The sequence below is a fragment of the Osmerus mordax genome, chromosome 11 (assembly GCF_038355195.1).
Source record: "Osmerus mordax isolate fOsmMor3 chromosome 11, fOsmMor3.pri, whole genome shotgun sequence".
Lineage (NCBI taxonomy): Eukaryota > Metazoa > Chordata > Actinopteri > Osmeriformes > Osmeridae > Osmerus > Osmerus mordax.
The window spans coordinates 9,723,560-9,742,208 of NC_090060.1; the positions used below are offsets into that span (position 1 = coordinate 9,723,560).

The window sequence follows — 18,649 nt, forward strand, 5'->3', positions numbered from 1 at the left end:
AAACATGTGTTAGCTGTTAGGGATAGGATTCAATTAAATTACTTTGATTAATTCTGAAGGAATTCAAAGATTTGAAGTAAGTGAGTGTACATTTTACACATTTTCTGTTTTTGTGTTGTTTTACAACTGTTGTCTTTCTAATGATCGATCTGTATTACTCTAATTCAGTGACACTTACGTTCCTTCGTCCTGTCAGCATTAGTTTTATATTAAGATTTGAACAAAAGACAACTATTCTTATCATTACAGTAAAAAGTATATAAAATAGGACTGCATTTTACGGTGTGGATTGTTCATTTTTGTGGATTGTGGTGCTCTCACCTGTCCTATTTCAGACTGTGTAGCTTACAGTCGGTCACAAAATAGAGATGACAAGGGAAATAGAGCATATCAAGCTATACTGTGACACAACACATTTTAACAGAAGTATCCTGGTTTAGAATATTTACACTACTTAATAACTCCTGTTATAAAGTAGGTTATCTTGCACGCTTAGTGGTCTAAAAAAGTTCTTATTTGTCTGGAATAAAACGCCTCTCATTTGTGGGTACTGTCATAGGTTAATCTTTGTTGTTCCCGCCTTACGTTAGGCAACAATGAAGAAAGTCATTGGTGAACCCACTTGACACTCAAAGTGCATAAATGGTGGGCGTCATCGGGGAGTGTTTCAGTTAGAGTTTGATTGGCCAGCTGTTGCTGCTGACGTCATTGCTCTGCCAGCTGATCGGAGTGAGAAGCCGGTTTGAAGGGAGTTGGACAAGACTAGGCAATTGAGAACCAGAGAGGACGCGAGAGACTGGGAAACTAGGAAACTGGAAAGTGAAACTGGGGCGGCGTCATATTTTTATTCGAGAAGTTACATTCTAGTACGTAATAGGTTATAAAGGAGAGATAGTTCACTGTTTCATTAGCGCATATTCCTGCATAGAAAAGCCTAATATAGACTCGTTTCGTCGCGAGGCACCGGGACTGTCAGACTTGAAGGATAGTTAAGGTGTGGCTGTCTTTGAAATGTTTTTTTTATTACTATCCTCTCGCTTTGTCAGCATTATAAGGATCTTAAAACCTTACAAAATTCTCGATTTCAAAGGGACGGGTGATAATGCATGTCGTTTTTTAACCTGACCTTTTCGTTAAGATGACATAAATCATAGTCTGTCAAGACCACTTCGAAATGCGTAGTGCCCACTTAATTATAAACACCCAAACGTTTGTTTTGACAATTAGTTCATTTAAAACGTATGTTGGCGTAGGCTATTTAATGAAATGGTGGTTGCAACTTTATAGTAGGAAAACCAGATGAATAGAAAGTCAACGGGGCCATGGGCGTGGAGACGGAGGCTGGTCAGTAGCCTAATGTTCGGTACCGTAGAGACGATAGTCGTATAGTCTGTAGAGCATTTATCGCCTGATCGATAAGCAAACAAAATTATGACAAATTGATCAACCTGATGCTACATTCTAAGTTAAAACGAGGGAACAGAAGATTGTCTTTACAACATAAAGTAAGTTCATAGGCCTATAGACTAATTTAGAAAACGTAGAATTACCCAGTTTAAGGATAAACTTCACTGATATCAAAATCTACATAATTAGGCTACATAATTCAACAGTGGATGTAAGGATGTGACTTTCGACCGACTGGTTATTTTATTGAAATGAAATATTCTTAGTCTAGGCAATTAAATAGTTAAATTAGAGTGTCGGTCTTTCGCTGACTATTTTAGACTTTTACGCTAGTCCATAGTTTGCGATTTTAACGAGTTTAGGGCCAATCTTTCATCTTGTCTGTAGACGTTTTTCATTCTTAGGTTGTTCACTTAGATTTGTTTCAGGATTTCACATGTAGCCTAGCTAACAATCATTTAAACAATCGAGGTTTTGTGTATTGCCAATGTAAACTTTAGGCTATTAAGCTCTATAGGCTATGTAATATAAACGTCTATTAAAAGCGAAGGCGAAAGATGACATTAGGCTATTATCATTTCTAGCTTAGGGTTCGCTGTATCTTACTGATTTTGCAACACTAAAATCCTCTTGTTTATATATTCTAGTTTGACCAAATGTTTGACCAAAATGAAAGAATTGAACGCAAATTCCATGAAGCCGCACCCATAAAGCACAACATGGATGATGCACGGTTTTCCTGTAGGGCCTAAATGCTTCCACTCTTTTCGCGTCTTGAAGTTTTCATGTTTAAAGTCGGCCTAAACAATTGCACAACCAAAGTGTCAAGTTGGCAACAGGTCATTAGCAAGATCGAAGCAAGCTCCAATGTTTCATCGATGTCTCCTCTGATAAAGGTAAGATTTCATCTAGTTTCCTTTGTCCTGAGTGTTTTATCAGGTAGAGTTGTCCTTAACCTGTAGAATCCAAACGCATGAGCAAAAGTCAAGGGATTGTTTTTTCATCCAGGGAAAAGTTTAAGGATGTCTGGAAGGGGGTGGTTTGGGTGGACTGTTGTACTGACTTTTTGATCCCTTTTTCTCAACTGTTGAACAAGCGTTTGAGACTTTTAACCCTGTTTGTGTAATCTCAGCAAGATATTTCAACACCCAAGAAAGAATGAGTTAAAAAATGTCAGATCATCAAAGATCCTCTGCACTATGAAACCTAGTTATTACTCAACCCTACACGTGTTCACTTGTGTAAGTTATAACAGCGATACAGATAAAGATGGTCCGTACCTGATATTCCTCAAATCAATTCAGCATTGATGCTGCCTACTTAGCATCCACAGCACTATTCCACCACCAGCAATCGATTTACTCTAAATTACAGCGTCTTCCCTGAGCCCCACTAGGCAAACAGCTCCAAAACGTTGACTTGTCTTTGTGCAAACAATGGCCATTTCTTTTCTCCAATGACTTGTCTTTTTTCCCCGAGGGTGACATTGATGCTTCATCCCTATTCACAGGGGAGGACATTCTAAAGGTTGCCTAGTTGGTTGGCTTCCTGCTTCCTACTGTGTTCACACAAGCTAACTTGGAAGTGTGGCCATGGCAGACAAGGCATTTTCTTTTATATATATATATTTATTTAAATCCCTTTGATACCTCTGGATGAAGCTGTGACTCAAGAGATGCAGGCTATCCTACAAATTCTTGCCACAGTTTTGTTCTGTTCTTTCTACCCAAATAATTAGACAAGTTATCTCTGTTGGAAATGGTGATATGTAATTGCTGAGTACCACATGTTAAAATCACATTCAAATGATCAGGGTGGCACTATTGAATGCTTGGTCCCTTCCTGCCCTCTTGTTGGAGAATTACTTCTAGAATGATGTCAGGAGGGAACCTCCCTACTCATCCCTTAGTGGAAATTGGGGTGTAATTTAAGACCGGTTTTCTCAAAGGCCTACGTGTTTGTTCGTTGTATTTAAAGGACTCCATTGTCTGTGGATACAATGACATATTGTTAGTGTAGCCTACATTTACAGTAAGAACAGTATATGAAATAACTGTCTCTTTTGGAAAAAAGATGGTGAACTTTGATTTGAATGTTGCAAATGACTGACAGTTTTTTTTGACGGCTTACATTTCTATCATGAGTCTTGCGCAAATCGAACCTAGTACCTTGGTGTTGCAACCAAATTGATCAGGTCAATTCAAGAAATTACTTAAACTGTAGTAAAGGCTATTTGAAGTAAACACCAAATTGACCTCAACACCACCATCTGATTATTTTCCAATCCAAAACAACTTTTTAGAAGTCACTTATTCACGCAGTGTGCTGTCTGTGTTTGACCTAATTAACTATTACAGAGGTTTCCTGCAAGTACAAGAAACATATTGTCACTCTCCTGTGTTAATCCCCCTCAGTATCCTGATTGTCTGGCCATATTGTGGTAAATATTGTGGTGATTTTCCGTTTGTGTGTGTGCGTTGTAGCATTCTCTGTCTGTATCTCCTCGTAGCTGGATGAGATTCATTCAAATGTCCATATGACATTTGTGATGTCCATAGCACCATTCCCCAAACACGCACACACTGACTAGCATTTCCTACCATGGGAGAAGCAGGGAGCGTGTTTGCAATTTAAGATCTTCCTAGGTGTTACTGCCTTTCCTCTGTCCTACTCTAATGTTTGTAGTCATAGCAGACGTTGTGTGTGTGCACGTGTGTTTGCAGGTATGCTGGGACATTTCCAAGTAAGTGCAAGAGGGGGCAAGAGCTAAAAGATGCTAACCTGCTATTTCCATTTTCCAAAATTCCTGCTCAACCTTGCATGAAAGATGTAAAACTCTACAATGGACAGCTCACTCTGATCCTGTTTTGTATTAAACACTTGTCTTTAATCACAAGTAATTATGTTAGCATTAACTTAGCATTGTAATGAATTTCCTATTGAGCTGCATACAGTGGTTGTGTGAGGCGGGATGGTCCATTGACAGCTATTGATGGGCTATAAGAGAATTCCCCTATGGGGTGAGGAACTGCAGTGGAGGTGCGGAAGAACGAGGTTGCGTGTCTGGAAGCAGCCACACCCTGGACTATAGGCCTCTGCTGTGTAGGCACTGCCTGCTTGCATCAGTGTAAAATATAAGATGGATGCCCCTCTCACTATGGTGGTTGAGATGTACTTCTAGTACAGCTAGAAGAAAATGAGTTTTACTATAAAATATACTAGCCAACTTAGATGAGTGGGCTGTGGAAACTGAGAGTGCTGAGCGGCAGGACTTGCTAGAAAATGTGTGAACTTGGCGTGGTAAATGTGTGCATGTGTGAATTTGTTGGCTACTCTTAGTGTATGCCTGTGATGTTGATTCATTCAGACATACAGAGTCATTTCTATATGTACACACACACGTGTGTGTGTGTGTGTGTGTGTGTGCACACCCGCTCTCCCTGCAAGGTGTGGTGGTCGTCTGCATCAACCAGTTGTGTTGTATAAGGGAGGGCAGACAGCTCTGTGAGGCTGTCTGGCGTCTCAAGGACAGGCAGACGCACTCCCCGTCTGTGCATGCGCTCTCTCTCACGCACACACTCACACTTTTAAGCAGCCATGGCCAACTGTGTGTTTTGACTCCCCATAGATAGAGGTATCACAGTTTGCACAACCCTGTAGAACACATGGTAGCAAAAAGGAACTAGACCTGGCGGGGGAAGTGGGTTTTAGGCCTCCGTAATGTGGTCTGGTTGAGGGATGACCTCCTCTACGTCCACGGGAAAGCGGACCTTAGAGCTGCGCCTTGGGCTTCCGTTCCATCCTTGTCCCCCCGGTGCCTCCATGTTCCTCCTCACCATGGCTGTGTCAGCCTGACATTTGGACTTGTGTCAGTTTGTGGGATCCCTTCTGTGATTTAATGGCTGTCAGGTTTTGTTTTTTTCACATAGCTGTGTGAGTGACCTAGTTAAAGCACCGGTACCTATTGTGCCTTGCGGTGGTTGGATTGACGCTCCTGGCTCTCTCGCCCTCGCATACACACCCAATAACAGAGAAAGTGCAGGTACAGAAACGTATCGGTGGTACTTTGCATGTGCATACACGTAGGAAACGTTTGCGTGTGTGGCGTGGGGTAAGGGGGGTGGGACTCGGCACCCTTTTCATGGTGAAAAGCATCCCACTCTGGCCCAGTAGCATAATACCGTTTCTAAACCCGGCCTGTCCTAGATCGTTCTGGGTTTGTTAAAGGAGCCGTGTATCAAGTTTAAAGTTGAGAATCTGGGGTGGGGCAGGGTAACAGCAGGCTGCAGAGAGGAAGAGAGAGGTGGGAGGAGGTGAAAATAAAGAGAGGGAAATGAAGGAGGGGAGGGTGAGCCAGAAAAGGTAAAAAGTAGGATGGCAAAGGTTGGTGGAGGTTGAGGAAGTGACACTTCTTAGATGGAGGTGCAGAATGTTGGAGGTTGAGAACTAGAAGAAGTACAGGGAGATAGAGAGTAGGGATACATGGAGGAACAGAGTGAGTGCTCGGGCCAGGGCTGGTGTGAGGCTGGGGTGCTGTGGAAGCTGCCATGTTCAGACAGCGTGGAAGTCCGGGGGCCTCTGCAGACGGAGAGGAATTTCTACCATATGCACTAGGCATCCCAGGAATGCACCCAGGCCTAGCAGAGCTGACCAACGGAAAGACACAGAGAGAAAGGGGGGGGGGGGTGGAAAGACAAGGAAGGAGATGGGGATGGTTGGGGTAAAGGTTAAGAAAAAGAAAAGTGGAGGGAAAGAAGGGTGGAGGAGAAGGATGAGAAAATCTGGGAGGCAAGAGAGGATGGAGGGACAGGGGAGGACGAAGGTGAACAGAGGGAGGGAAGAGATGGAATGGTATGAGAGATAATAGAGGGGCAATTGAAGCAAAGTAAACTTGAAGCCAGACCAAAGAAGTGTGGAGAAATGGTGCAAATACGACAGTAGCTATGGAAGACTAAGAGATGGAGATGGGGGGGCGGGGGGGAAACTGACTTTTCTGCTGGAAGAAACCTGTTGAGTGCAGTTCCTTGCATCAGAGGAATATGTATTTCTGGAAAAAGGGCTGTTTTGGCCACATCTGAAAAACATAAATCTCAAATCAGTCCTTTTTGTATGGAGTTTGCCGACAGTATAAGGCATTTTCATAACATTTGGCGGAGTATGTTTGAGCAAACTACTACAACAGTACTGTGTTATTACAGTGTCATGATAATTAATACATTTCTTGAAATTGTAACTTTTTTTTCTTTTTCTTGTTGTTCTTTCTTTCAGATATTAGCCAGGATGGACATGTCACATGGAGACTGCGGAGGCCTGGTGTTGTGGTAAGTTTAGTTCAGCAGTCAGTCATTACACCATTGACTGCACAACTTGCTCAACTCTATACTGTGTGATGATATAGCATCAATACATGTGTGAAAGGATGGAGTCACATGTCAGTGGATGTTTGCACAGCTTAGTTTGGATTTAAAGTATGTCATGAGCAAATACAGAATTGATTCACTTAATGCATTCATGTGGCAACCAGTGCTATTTAAAGTAAGCTTCACTTAGTAACTAAGGAGTTCTGATGTATCATAAAAATCATGAAGAATTTAATCACAGGCTGTCACTCTCTGACTGACTGACTGATTGACTTCCTTACTTGCGAGAGAAGGAAAGCTTTGTCATCACGATGACTTTAAGTTCCAGGGTAGGAATGTCAAAGTGATCTGAGGTTGGACATTGTGTGTGTGTGTGTGTGTGTAGGTATTCATTACATTCTTAGCTGGTTTGCACACAGTGTTATCTTTCTGTCTTGTGAGTCTGTGCTCTTCTAGAATGTTCCTTCAGTGGAATGTGCTTGCAGGCCATCTGTGTACATCTGTGAGTGTGGAAGCAGCCTGTGCTGTAGCACACAAAATGGTGGACACGCACACACAAAATGTTTCACTCTTGCCCCCTAATTTGGTTTTCTTCAGATTCATAGACATTGCATTGCACACACAACTTACCTCTTACTGTCACATGCAAGCAAACTCTTGCGCGTTCTTGCTCTCGGACACTCACACAGGCCACACAAGTGAGCCCCCCCCCCCCCCCCCCCCCCGATCACGTAGTGTACGGTGTGCCTGGAGATGTGGTCAACCTCTTTAGTCACTACCTCTCATTTAGTTCTGAACCTCTGTGAAACTAACATCCATCTTGAATGAAACCGCAAAGCCTATGGTTGTAGTACTCTGTAGCATTCTTGTAAAGTATGAGGTGTGTCATGTGAGGCTTTAGTAGGGTAGTTTACCCAAAATACACAGTTTAAAAATGCATCTCTACTTGTACAATGCTGGAGATTTGGAGAAAAAACCCCTAAGAATTTAGCTATTTTTAATATGAATGTTCATTCTCATCGTGACTCACTCGACAAGATTGCAAACAGAGACTACACTCGTCTCACCTGAAAGGCAGTCAGCGATTTCTTCCAACAATTTTCAGTTTGTAGTCCTATAAACCATAGTGCACATGCATATGGTTCAGTCCTTGAATCGTAGTGACGTACAGATTGAGAGAAAGTTTCAATAGACAGACGTGGATATCTGAACTCCACTCATACAGGATCCAGTGTGTCTGTGCCTGTCGTACCAAGTAAGGAGAATGTGTAATGTGGGCCAGATGTGTCCTAGTCCCCTGCAGCAAGAACAGAGTGTGGATACACATGATAAAGATGGTTGGATAGGAAATAGATGGTTAGATGGACATGTATATATGTATGCATTTTCTGATTCTTCGGTCTGTGCCTTGAATTGAGCCGTTGTACAGTTTGAGTAATGTAGAGCAGCGAGTGACAAGCGTCCTCCCTCTGCCCTGTACCGGAGGACTGGGTGTGTCCTCATGCATCATGCATTGAAGAAGCACAGCTCACCCCTGCCTCATCTCCACCGTCTGCCTCCACTTCCCTCTCCTCCCTTTCCACACCTTTCCATCAACACACCTCTTTTCCATCCCTCCCTTCTTCTTCACTCTCGTCCGTCCTCTACCCTCTCTTCTACTTCATACCTCCCATTTGACATTATTTTTCCTTCACTCCTCCTTTCATTCAACCCTCCCCCCTCCATCTATTCTCTCCCACATCCCCATGAACCCCCTCCGTCTCTTCTCATCCCTCTCTCCATACAACTGTTCTCCCAGGGTATGGAGCGCCAGACAGCAGATATTAGAGCTGGGACAGATTATGGGTATTCCGATGGTTCTTTAGCAGCTTCCGTGTTGCCACATAGTCATTTGCATTGTATAAAGACCCTGGAATATTATCTATCTAATCTCTGTCTGTCTCTCTGTCTGTCTCTCTGTTTCTCTCTCTGTTTGTCTCTCTGTCTCTCTCTCTCTGTGTCTCTCCACCCATAACTGTCTAGCATTTCAGTTTGCTTACTGTTGTGTTTGCACGTGAGATGGCAACCAGATTAATCTGTTTTCCTGAATCAAGGTCAAAGTTCACATGGATGGAGCAGCAAGGGAGTGCTTGGAGCTGGAGAACAGTCAGACATACAGACACTTACACACGCATACAGACACACATACAGCACACAAACCCACACTCTGGAACAATGTATTTATTCGCCTACAGTCCCAGTTCTAGGAAAGGGGGATGGTGGTGTTTGGCAAATGTAAATTAAAGTAATTAAAGTGAATTATTTATTTGCTTCTTCCCCAAGTTCACCCTTCTCACACCCTGTCTCGTCTCTAAAACTATCCAATGCTGCCTTTTCAAATCTATCTCATTCTATTCTTCATTATGTTTGGCTTTTTAAGATAATAGGGTATTATTTCTCTGAGCATAATAGACTATTAGTGTATTGTTATTATAAATATTATTATTATGCTCAGATATACACACAAACATATTTAAACACACACACACACACACACACACACACACACACACACACATAGCCACACTGTCATGAGTGTTGTGTTGTGTCAACCTTTTTTGCAGGATGTCTCTAACGTCTAAAAAAAACAGGATGACCCTTGATACACGTCCTGTTTACACACTTGATACAGCACATACAAGTCTACACAGGCACATGCACAACTAGCCTCAAATACTCTACCTAGCAGCCACCACACAATAGCAAACTTCCAGTATTTATGCCACAGGTTGCTTGCTGTTAACAGTAATTCTGTCATGCCATTTCCTGTTTCCCTCTCCATCCTCTAACGACGAAATCACTTAATTTGCAGTTAACACTGTCTGTTCCATATGAAATCTATGATTCAACAACCACACAGCCCGGATCAAAGCATGCTTTGAGCTTATTTGTGTATGTGGCAACCAACAACCTGTGCAGGTTGTCGTGTGTGTGAGATTACTCGCTATGGCGTAAATGCCACCAGATTGCTGTTGTCTGAGGTTGTTTGGTAGGATGGTTAGGCTTGGTTGTTATCAGATGCTCACACTTTTCCTTCAGCCTTGAGTGGACGCAGACCCTGAAACCATGCATATGCATGACTGAGTGCAATGAATAATTCACTGTGGTCCTGTGTGACATTGCAGTGAATGGGTAATGTGTGTGTTTACCGTGCATGCGTGTGTGCATGCGTACTTGTTAGCTGTCTCCGACACCTTACAAAGCCAGATAAACACAACCCCTTATGACAATAAGGAAGCTGAGCAAATTTCACTCATCCTTTTTTCTTGCATTACTCTCTTTCGGTTCTTCCATCTAATTTTGAAACCTGACCTCTTTCTTTATCCATCCGTATCTCCTTGTTGCTCCCCCTCGCTCTTTTTCTTGCTCCTTTTTTCGCTTTTTCCCCTCTCAATCTGTCACTTATTTCAGGCATTCTGCCTCATTAGATGGAAACCTCTTGTTGCTACCGTGCATCATTGTTGTTATGGAATAAATATTTGTCTTGAGTTTCTAATAAGCCACACCACCCTTTATCTACCCTTGTTTTGCCATATGTACATAAATATTAATTAATATTAATATTATCCATGATATTGAAATGCATTGACAAAAAATTACTTAGACACAGGTAAAACGCTATATGGAAATCATCCGATCCATCCGGTAGCTGTGACAAACAGAATACAGAATATTTCTGCCGTGTCATGATTCGTAGATCTGCACCATCCCTCCTTCCTTGTCCAATGTCAGTAGTGTCAGTTGGCATTTCTTAACAGGAATGCATTGTGGGTCTATTCCCATAAGACCCCGTTTTCCTATCCGAGCATGTCGTACTTCAGTCAGCTGGTTTATGATTTTTTGGGTTCGTGATTCAAACGACACTGACTGTTATTCACAAATGGGAGGGGAGAGAAGATGAAAAGAGAAGGAAAACAACAAGAAAAAAAAGGAGAGAGCAGCAGATGCCTTCATATTACTGGGTGGGGCTGCCTTTCTACCCGTTTAACGCATGCATACTCATTCTCCTGCTTATGCATGCATACTGGCTTTCTCCCTCTCACGCCAGCATGCTCACGCTTCTACACACCACCACTACATCTATGCCTACACACACTTTGCGGTCTGTATCTCAGTCTTACATACTGTACACCATCTTTTTTTTTCTTTCACGCGTGCACACGCACACACATGCACTGAGACAACTCACAGACACGTACACAAGCACACCCACACAGAGACACACATGCTGATTCACACACGTCTCTCCCTCTCCCTGCATCGGCCCCTCACTAACATTCATTCTGACTGGTACCCAGCATCTCTTTCACAGACACACGGCAACGGTTATAAACCTATTATGACAGGGCTACCAGTGGGCTCAGCTCTCTTACTTAGATTTAAGAGTTCATCTTCAGTCAGACACACACGGCTCAGTGCAAACAGCCCCTCTCCTCTGCCTGGTAATATCATTCTACTGTTGGCTGGGGGAAGGGAGTGACTTATGTATCGATCTGCTGTTGAAAGAAAGTTATGGCGGAGGGGGATGGCCTATTATTTATAGTGGGATGGCAGATTGGGTGTGTTCCACTGGTGTGATTGCAATTTGAATGTGGCACGCCACAGGAGTTGCGTGTACTTCCGCCTCCAAGCTCTCGCTTTCTCTTACTCTTATACACACACACAAACCTCCTGACGGCTTGGCCTTTTCCGCCGGTGGTCAAAGCGTTTCTAAGTGCCAGAGTTTGACGTCAACGGGCCGTTGTTCTGATGAGTGGTCACTGAGTCGCTGGGTCTCCTAAGCAACGGCTTTCGCGACCCAGGGAAAGCTGCAGGGGTTGAAATATGAGTGTGTACGTAGTGTGTGTGTTTTTCCCTCCTACACAGCGTCAGTGTGAGTAATGACTTCATTTGGAGACCAAAGACTGTGCTCTGTAATGCACACATACTTACATATATACATACGGACAGAGAGAGAGAGAGAGAGAGAGAGAGGGAGATAGAGAGACATTTCCAGCCTGTTGCTTTGGCTGACTATTTGTCCGGGAAAGCGACTGCATTGTGCAATAAATCACTTTGGGTACACAATGTTCCATGCTCTGGGAGGTTGAGCCAGTGAGCACGGTACTGTACGACTGTGTACGTGGCACAGGTGACAGTGATCCTGGAGGGGCGACTCGGTGTTGATCTTTAGAATTGAGCTGTAAGCCATGACGTCTGTCCATTGTTGAGGCAACACTGTGGTAGAATGGAGATGACCTGCCTCTGCCATGTTTGTTTACATTTGGAGTAGAGGGTGCGGTGGGGGTGTAAGGGAAAGTAAACATCACCATGTCTTTCTGTTAGTTGCCCGCTGACCCCTTTCCACCGCAACTTCTAACCCTCAAATCATCTCTCTGTCTCCCTCTCTCCATGTCTGTGTCTTGCTCAAATCTTATATCAAATGCCTTAGACATACACATGCTGGGAGCTGGGCTGTGGGCAGCAGGGGCAGGTGTGTAGTGACCAGAGTCGTCCTCTGGTCTGTCAGGAGCTGGTAGGAAAGGCTGCAGGTGCAGAGCATTCTGCACTTGCATACACCACTGTAGGTTAGCCAGCTGTGCTTCCACACCTCTTCGTTAGAACTGGTGCATCTGATAACAACCACACATCCAGGTTACAAATGAAGACGCTGAAAGAAAACAACGCATCAGCTAAACTAGCCTCATGCATTTTATTATTTTATTTGGCATGAACATGGTGGACTCGTAACTTCCCATTAGACAAATCCAGGGTATTAGTTTCAACAACCTACCACCCTTACTGCAATTCTGCAGCTCTAGCTCACTCGTGGGTTGGTCAGTTGGTCCACAAAAATGGCAAGTGGGTACATAGTCCCAGTTATTGCAAATTCGTGCTTGAATTCTTGGAATATGTGATCCTACTCTCTCTCCTTCTCGATCCACTACTACTAAATCCACTACTACTACATCCAGTCCCAGATCCACTACTACTACATCCACTTCGTTCAGGAATCTGCTTTTCTGAACTAGCCCCAGGAGGATGAGTAAAGATTGGTTCCATTGAAAAGGGCCTTGGCAGGCTTGCGTGCGTGTGTACACAGACCTTGTCTGGCTCTGCGGAGGACTGCGGACTGGGGCTTTCCACTGGGGCTCACAGCGGCCCGGGGTTCACTGAGTTGGTGGGGTCATTGAGTTGACTGGGCTGCTGAAAGCTGGCTTACCCAAGTCCGCTCTGTCCTTGAACAGTGTGGAACCCGTTTCTGTGTAAATTCTGTTAGAAAATATGCTTTCAAACTTATTTACTTGTTAGCAAACTAGACAATACCAAGTCAAGATGTACGTTTTGATATGCTTGGCAAAGCCCCTTTGACCATGGTTCATTTTAGCATGGACTCTGTGCTATTTCAGTCCTTTCTCTTTTGTCCTTATTGGACATCAAGAGGATACGAAAATACATTTTTATTAAAAAGGAACCTGTGTTTTTTATACCTTTTTTATAGGATTCTATAATGTGTTTTGAAACCTTCAAGAGCAATCCTTTCTAGCTAAAGAGCAATACTGTGCTGTATCAACACTCGTACCCTGCTAGCTACAGTATCTGTATTCAATTATAGAAGGAACGTAGAGAATGTGAAAGCAGTAGCTGGTGTTAGGCAGCTTAAGTGAGGATAGACGTGACCCCAGACATGTGTACTGTATTGTAACATCTGAAACTGCACACTCAGAAATGGAGGTACGAGACAACAATTCTGTACAGGTAGAAGAATGTCCACTCAAAGATCCAGTCATGGTTTTTAAGAAGCCAGAAAAGCTCCTTTTGATTAACAAAAAGGGAACAAAGTAATTTAAACCAAAAGAAAGTACTCATTCGTTTGTTCATGTTTCATCCAGTTAGGACCCAGCACACCTCTGTCATTTTTGGACACTTCATACTGCAAGATCCAATGTGTCATGCAGTTGGACTTAACAGTCTTTTTCTATCTCTCTCTCTCTCCATCTATAGATCCTGCCTCGGACAGAAGAAGAAGAGGGCTTGTGTGCGTGCGCCCACACTGTGCTCACTGGCTGACCCGCAGGAGTTCTTCACTGGCAAGCTTTATGTCCTTGTGTACCAACTAAAGCTGCCAGCTGAAGAACTGTTGTGGTTGGCTCTTTCCTGCTCTTGCACCCTACACTGAAGAAGACTCCTCCCACCTAAAGGAGGCGTGCATGTTGGCATCTGTGGTCCTGTGCTTATGTGATGGAGTCCATACCAAGGGGATGGTCACTTCCCTATGCAGGTGCCTTCCTGTTCACATTGAACATGAGAAATGGAACCAAATCCAACTGGAGCTGAAATATGTCGGTACAACAGCAGGGCTTAGTGAGATCGTCGACACACATGCTCCCACAGGTGCCTGAGAGCTGTGACTGCATAAGGGCTGACACGTTTGGATTTGGTCTGAATTGTGTTGCTTAAAAGTTTACAATATTTTATTTTGTGCTGTATTGCACGTAATGTGTGCGAGCAGCACATGATATAGGCATTGGCCAGACACAACTTTTGGATTGTCCTCTCGTCTGTTAGTGAGGTACCTGAGATCTGTGGCCGTGTAAGGGCTGATACATTTTGTATTCCGTGTCTCTTTGCATAGAAAAAAATAAATCACTAAGCAAACCTTCAGTTGTGGCAGTGTCATTAAAAAAATGCAACACAGAACATACCGCGCTTACTCATTTACACGTACTCATGCACCTAGCGACATTACATTCAACATCAATTAAGCTCGAATGACATGTCTGTATTTGGGTAGACGTTTTGGCATCATGTCAACAGTGTATATCTCTAAAACAAATATCTGTACATGGGAGATGTGGTATGTGTGTATGCAGAGGCAGGTTTAAAACGACGCTCTGACATGCTTTGAGATGGAGACATGGGTCGCTGTTCTAGACAGGCCTGTGTTCTCTGGAGCGGGGCCCAGCGCTTCTCACATGCGTTTCTGTTTATTGATGAGCCTAGGAGGCACTGCCAGATAATGAGTGATGAGGGCAGCCAGACACCTCGCAGCCCTGTTTCACTCGATCGCTCTGGTTGAACATTTTGTCATTTTACATGACTACTACTGTATACTTTCCCTCACCCACTTTGGTGGAGAGAGAACGCTCGACAGATCACCGCAGATCCACCAATGGCTAACCCTTAGCTCACCATAAATCTCACTTCAAGGGTGGAGGCGGCGCCTAGAACAGGATATGAGAGCGCTTCCCTCTAAAACCTCCCAGCCAGATGAGAACAAAGGTAGAGAATGTTCTCGCCGGTTAGCAGAACCAGATGCCCCCACACACACAGCTTGTGTAACCAAGGACTGGGCAGTAAGCCCTCAAATCTTTTTATTTTTTCTTGTCTACCTCCCTTGTCTAACCTGCCCATCTTTCCTTTTTAGGTGTCTTCTGATCTGTCTGATCGGTCTGATCTTTCATTTCTATTTGTGACCGTCTTTGCCTCAGTCTCCTCGTCACTCAGTCAGAACGTTATCTTAACCCCTTCTTGACACACTTGTACATGCGCACACACACAAACACACACACACTCCGTATTGGATTATGTCACTTTCTTAAAAAGATCCACCTTGGCAAGCACTGCCATTTACCCTGTGATACTGTAATCCTGCAGTGATCTCAGAGGTGTGTGTGTGTCTGCCTCTGTTTTATCAGGTCATGGGCCAAGGTTGCCTCTGTGATCCGTTCTGAGGCGATCTGCCTGCAAGTGCATTAAGAGATTTCAGGGCAGCGTCGCGCCTCGATTTAAAGACATACACTTAAGCCTCCACGTACTTCACCTGACCAGACTACGTGCAGCATGTGTCTGCTGGACTCATGTAACGGTATTCAGGTTCCTCATTCAATGAAACTGCCTATAACCTCACCATGACACTAGGATTATGTTAAAGGCTGTATGGGCTATTGTCATTTGATGCAACCACTCCAAATTCACAGTTACAGTAACCTTTATGGAGGGGAATAAAGTGATTTAACTCGAGACTTTTCCTTTACTTTCGCAAGTGTTATCAATTGCAGAGACATGTATACGTCATTGGTGATTTACACCATCAAGTATTCACCACTATTACGCAGTAGGCTAGGATGCTAAATCACAAATGGACATTGTACCTTTACCTTAATGAAAAGTACCAATTTGTTTTTAAATAAAATTGTATCCAGATTCTGAAAATGTCTACGCCAGCAAAGAAGGCATTGTATCCCTGGGTTCACTCAACCATCCTGCAGACGCGCGGTCTGGCAGATGAATAACAAGAAAGAGACAGAGGCAGACAAACAGATGGAGGGGGGGGGGTGGGTTAGGTGACCTGGGGAGGACAGCCTGAGGTGGGCAGCCTGGAGAAAGATAGACTGCGAACCTCCCCCACCTGCAAACCATCCTTATGCCACTGTCAGGTGAGTGTTATTTCACTAGTGTGAGAAGCTCTATCTAGCACCATAGTGGTTCAAAATAATAATAAAAGAAAAAAGATACAATACAAGGCTTGTAATTTTATTTATGTTGAATAAATGAAGTTGCACTAAAATAATAAATGTTATTGTGTATTTTGTTCCCTTAAAGCTTTCAGATGAGTAGAGTTGATAAGCTGACATTGTCTCCTACTGTAAATAGGCTTTTGTATTCTTAGAGTGGTCATCCATAGAACGAGTTAGTGGGTTTTTTCCTCTTTCAGCCAAACCTCAAATACACAAGTAGCTTATTATAGGAGCTCATGTAGGTTGAGCTGTTCTGTGACCAGCAATAGCCCAAAAGGTCAATCTTATTGTAGGTAGAGGGTGATCGTATCCTGTTCTCCCTGACAGATATATAAGGGAATTGAGCCTTCGACACATTCGTATCAAGGCACAATGTTATCAAAACATGTTCCATGGCTAGTTACAACTTGTACCTATTCTTTTACCTATAGTAAAAGAACACTTATGTGAATGACTTCCATGTGCCCTTTGGCTTATGTAGTGTGCAATTAGCAATGTCTATGAACAACCTTATGTGAGGAGGGTGACTCCAGATCATGTTCAGAAGATGTCATAGGTCATATTGCACTAGCCAAAGGCCATGACCCACTCAAGTGTCAACACTCTTTGCTAGCTATCCTGACGAACAATCTAAATTCAATTTCGCTGGTTAAATGGCCATACTGTTATGATGACATTATTGAGTAGAGTAATAGGGGAAACAGAAAAGCGTTACTATGCATTAATTTATCACCTCGTACCCTTTCATTCTGAGATTAAAGCTGATCAGAGATCCCTCAATCAATTGGGGCAGGGCCAGCCCCAAAGAGGTTTTCAAACCTTTCTTAAATTCCTGGCTGGGTGAAATTGTGTGAAAGCAGCTTAGGCAGATTACCCCCGCCCTGATGACAGCTGATGGAGGGATCATTGTGAGTTCACCTGATGAAATGCCCAACAACCCCAGCAGTGAGTTTCCACAATCCCTCAAAGGACCTTTGCCCCGGTAGCCTAGCTGCAACCTGTGAAGCTCAGCAGGATGGGTCAATGTTCTGGCCAGGGGAGAGGGCAGATATTTGGATTTGAACAAATATATGACTACAACTATGACTACACCTCTGTTTGTGTAGTGCCCCCCCAACCACACACATACACATTGACTCATTTCTTCTGAGCTAGTTTTGCAACCTGAAATATTCATTGCTATTAAAGGTCTTCATGTTGATTACCTTCAATACCAGCTCTAAGCAAGACATTCTCTCAGGCCACTGTGTTCTGTGCTGTCTCACTTCCTGAATGGTAAGTGCAAACTGATCAGGCTGTTTACACATCTGTGATTTAAGAGGAAGTGGAAAACTAGAATGCTATAGATCGGTCTCTGTTGCCATGTTTGGACAGCCCCGGCTACTGTTGCTGAGAGGTCCGATGACCTCATCAGGTGCTCCCTGGAAAAAACGTGTGTGGTTAAAAAGGAGGTGAGGGTGTGTGTGTGATACTGTATATATAGGAAATGAATTTGTGAAGTATACAGGTGAAGACAGCCTGGTTGAACTTTAGAAAGAAGTGGGGCAACATGGAGTGGGCAACCCTCCCTAGGACGTCTGACAGTGTGCACACACATACTGGAGCCAGTGACAGTTGCCACCCTCCAGACTCAGCCCAGTTATCCCCACTTCCTCAATTTGTTTCACATCACACCCAAGCCTGTAGCTAGTACTGGTTTACAAAGACACTTTCCGAGACCGAATGTGGGAGGAGGGAGAGGACGTTTGAGTGATTGAGCTGGAGAAGGTTAGGGAGAAAGAGAGAGTGGAACAGAGCCCGAGAACGAGGTGGTTAGAGGTAACCAATGGAGAAAGGGAGGTATTGTATTTCACGGATCTAGTGCTTGCTTACTCAATCCAGAGGCGCATGACATCATAATAGGTGCCCCCATCACGCAGACTCATTCCTTTTCCTCTCCACTAAGGGCTTGTTACATAATTCTTTGGAAAGTCTGACCAAGAGTGACACACATATACGGACCAGACAATCTTGTTAAAGGGGGAGTGAGTGATGGCTAGACATACATACACAAGCAAACCCACACGAATTGTCAGACATAATACATCTTTTCACACAGATGCAAAAACATTTGTTATTATATATTAGATATATATATTGTACAGACAAAGTACATACTGGCCTTATATTCATGTTTGTTATAAATATATAATTTTTGTCCCCTCCTAAAATCATACTGCCTATCTTACACATACATTATATATATATTGACAAAAAGGCAATCACACCCACAAACTACTGACAATGGTCAGTTTTCAAACAATATATTTACATTTCGTCATTTAGCAGTCATTTAATAGATAT

The 18,649-nt window shown here is 43.4% G+C and overlaps 1 long non-coding RNA gene across 1 annotated transcript; it reads left to right on the forward strand.

The window, feature by feature from the left end:
• Positions 1-775: 775 nt before the first annotated feature.
• LOC136952265 (uncharacterized) lies at positions 776-14,450 on the forward strand. The gene is made up of 3 exons (XR_010877831.1): positions 776-2,303; positions 6,676-6,728; positions 13,791-14,450. It is a non-coding gene; the product is annotated as an uncharacterized lncRNA (long non-coding RNA).
• Positions 14,451-18,649: the final 4,199 nt, after the last annotated feature.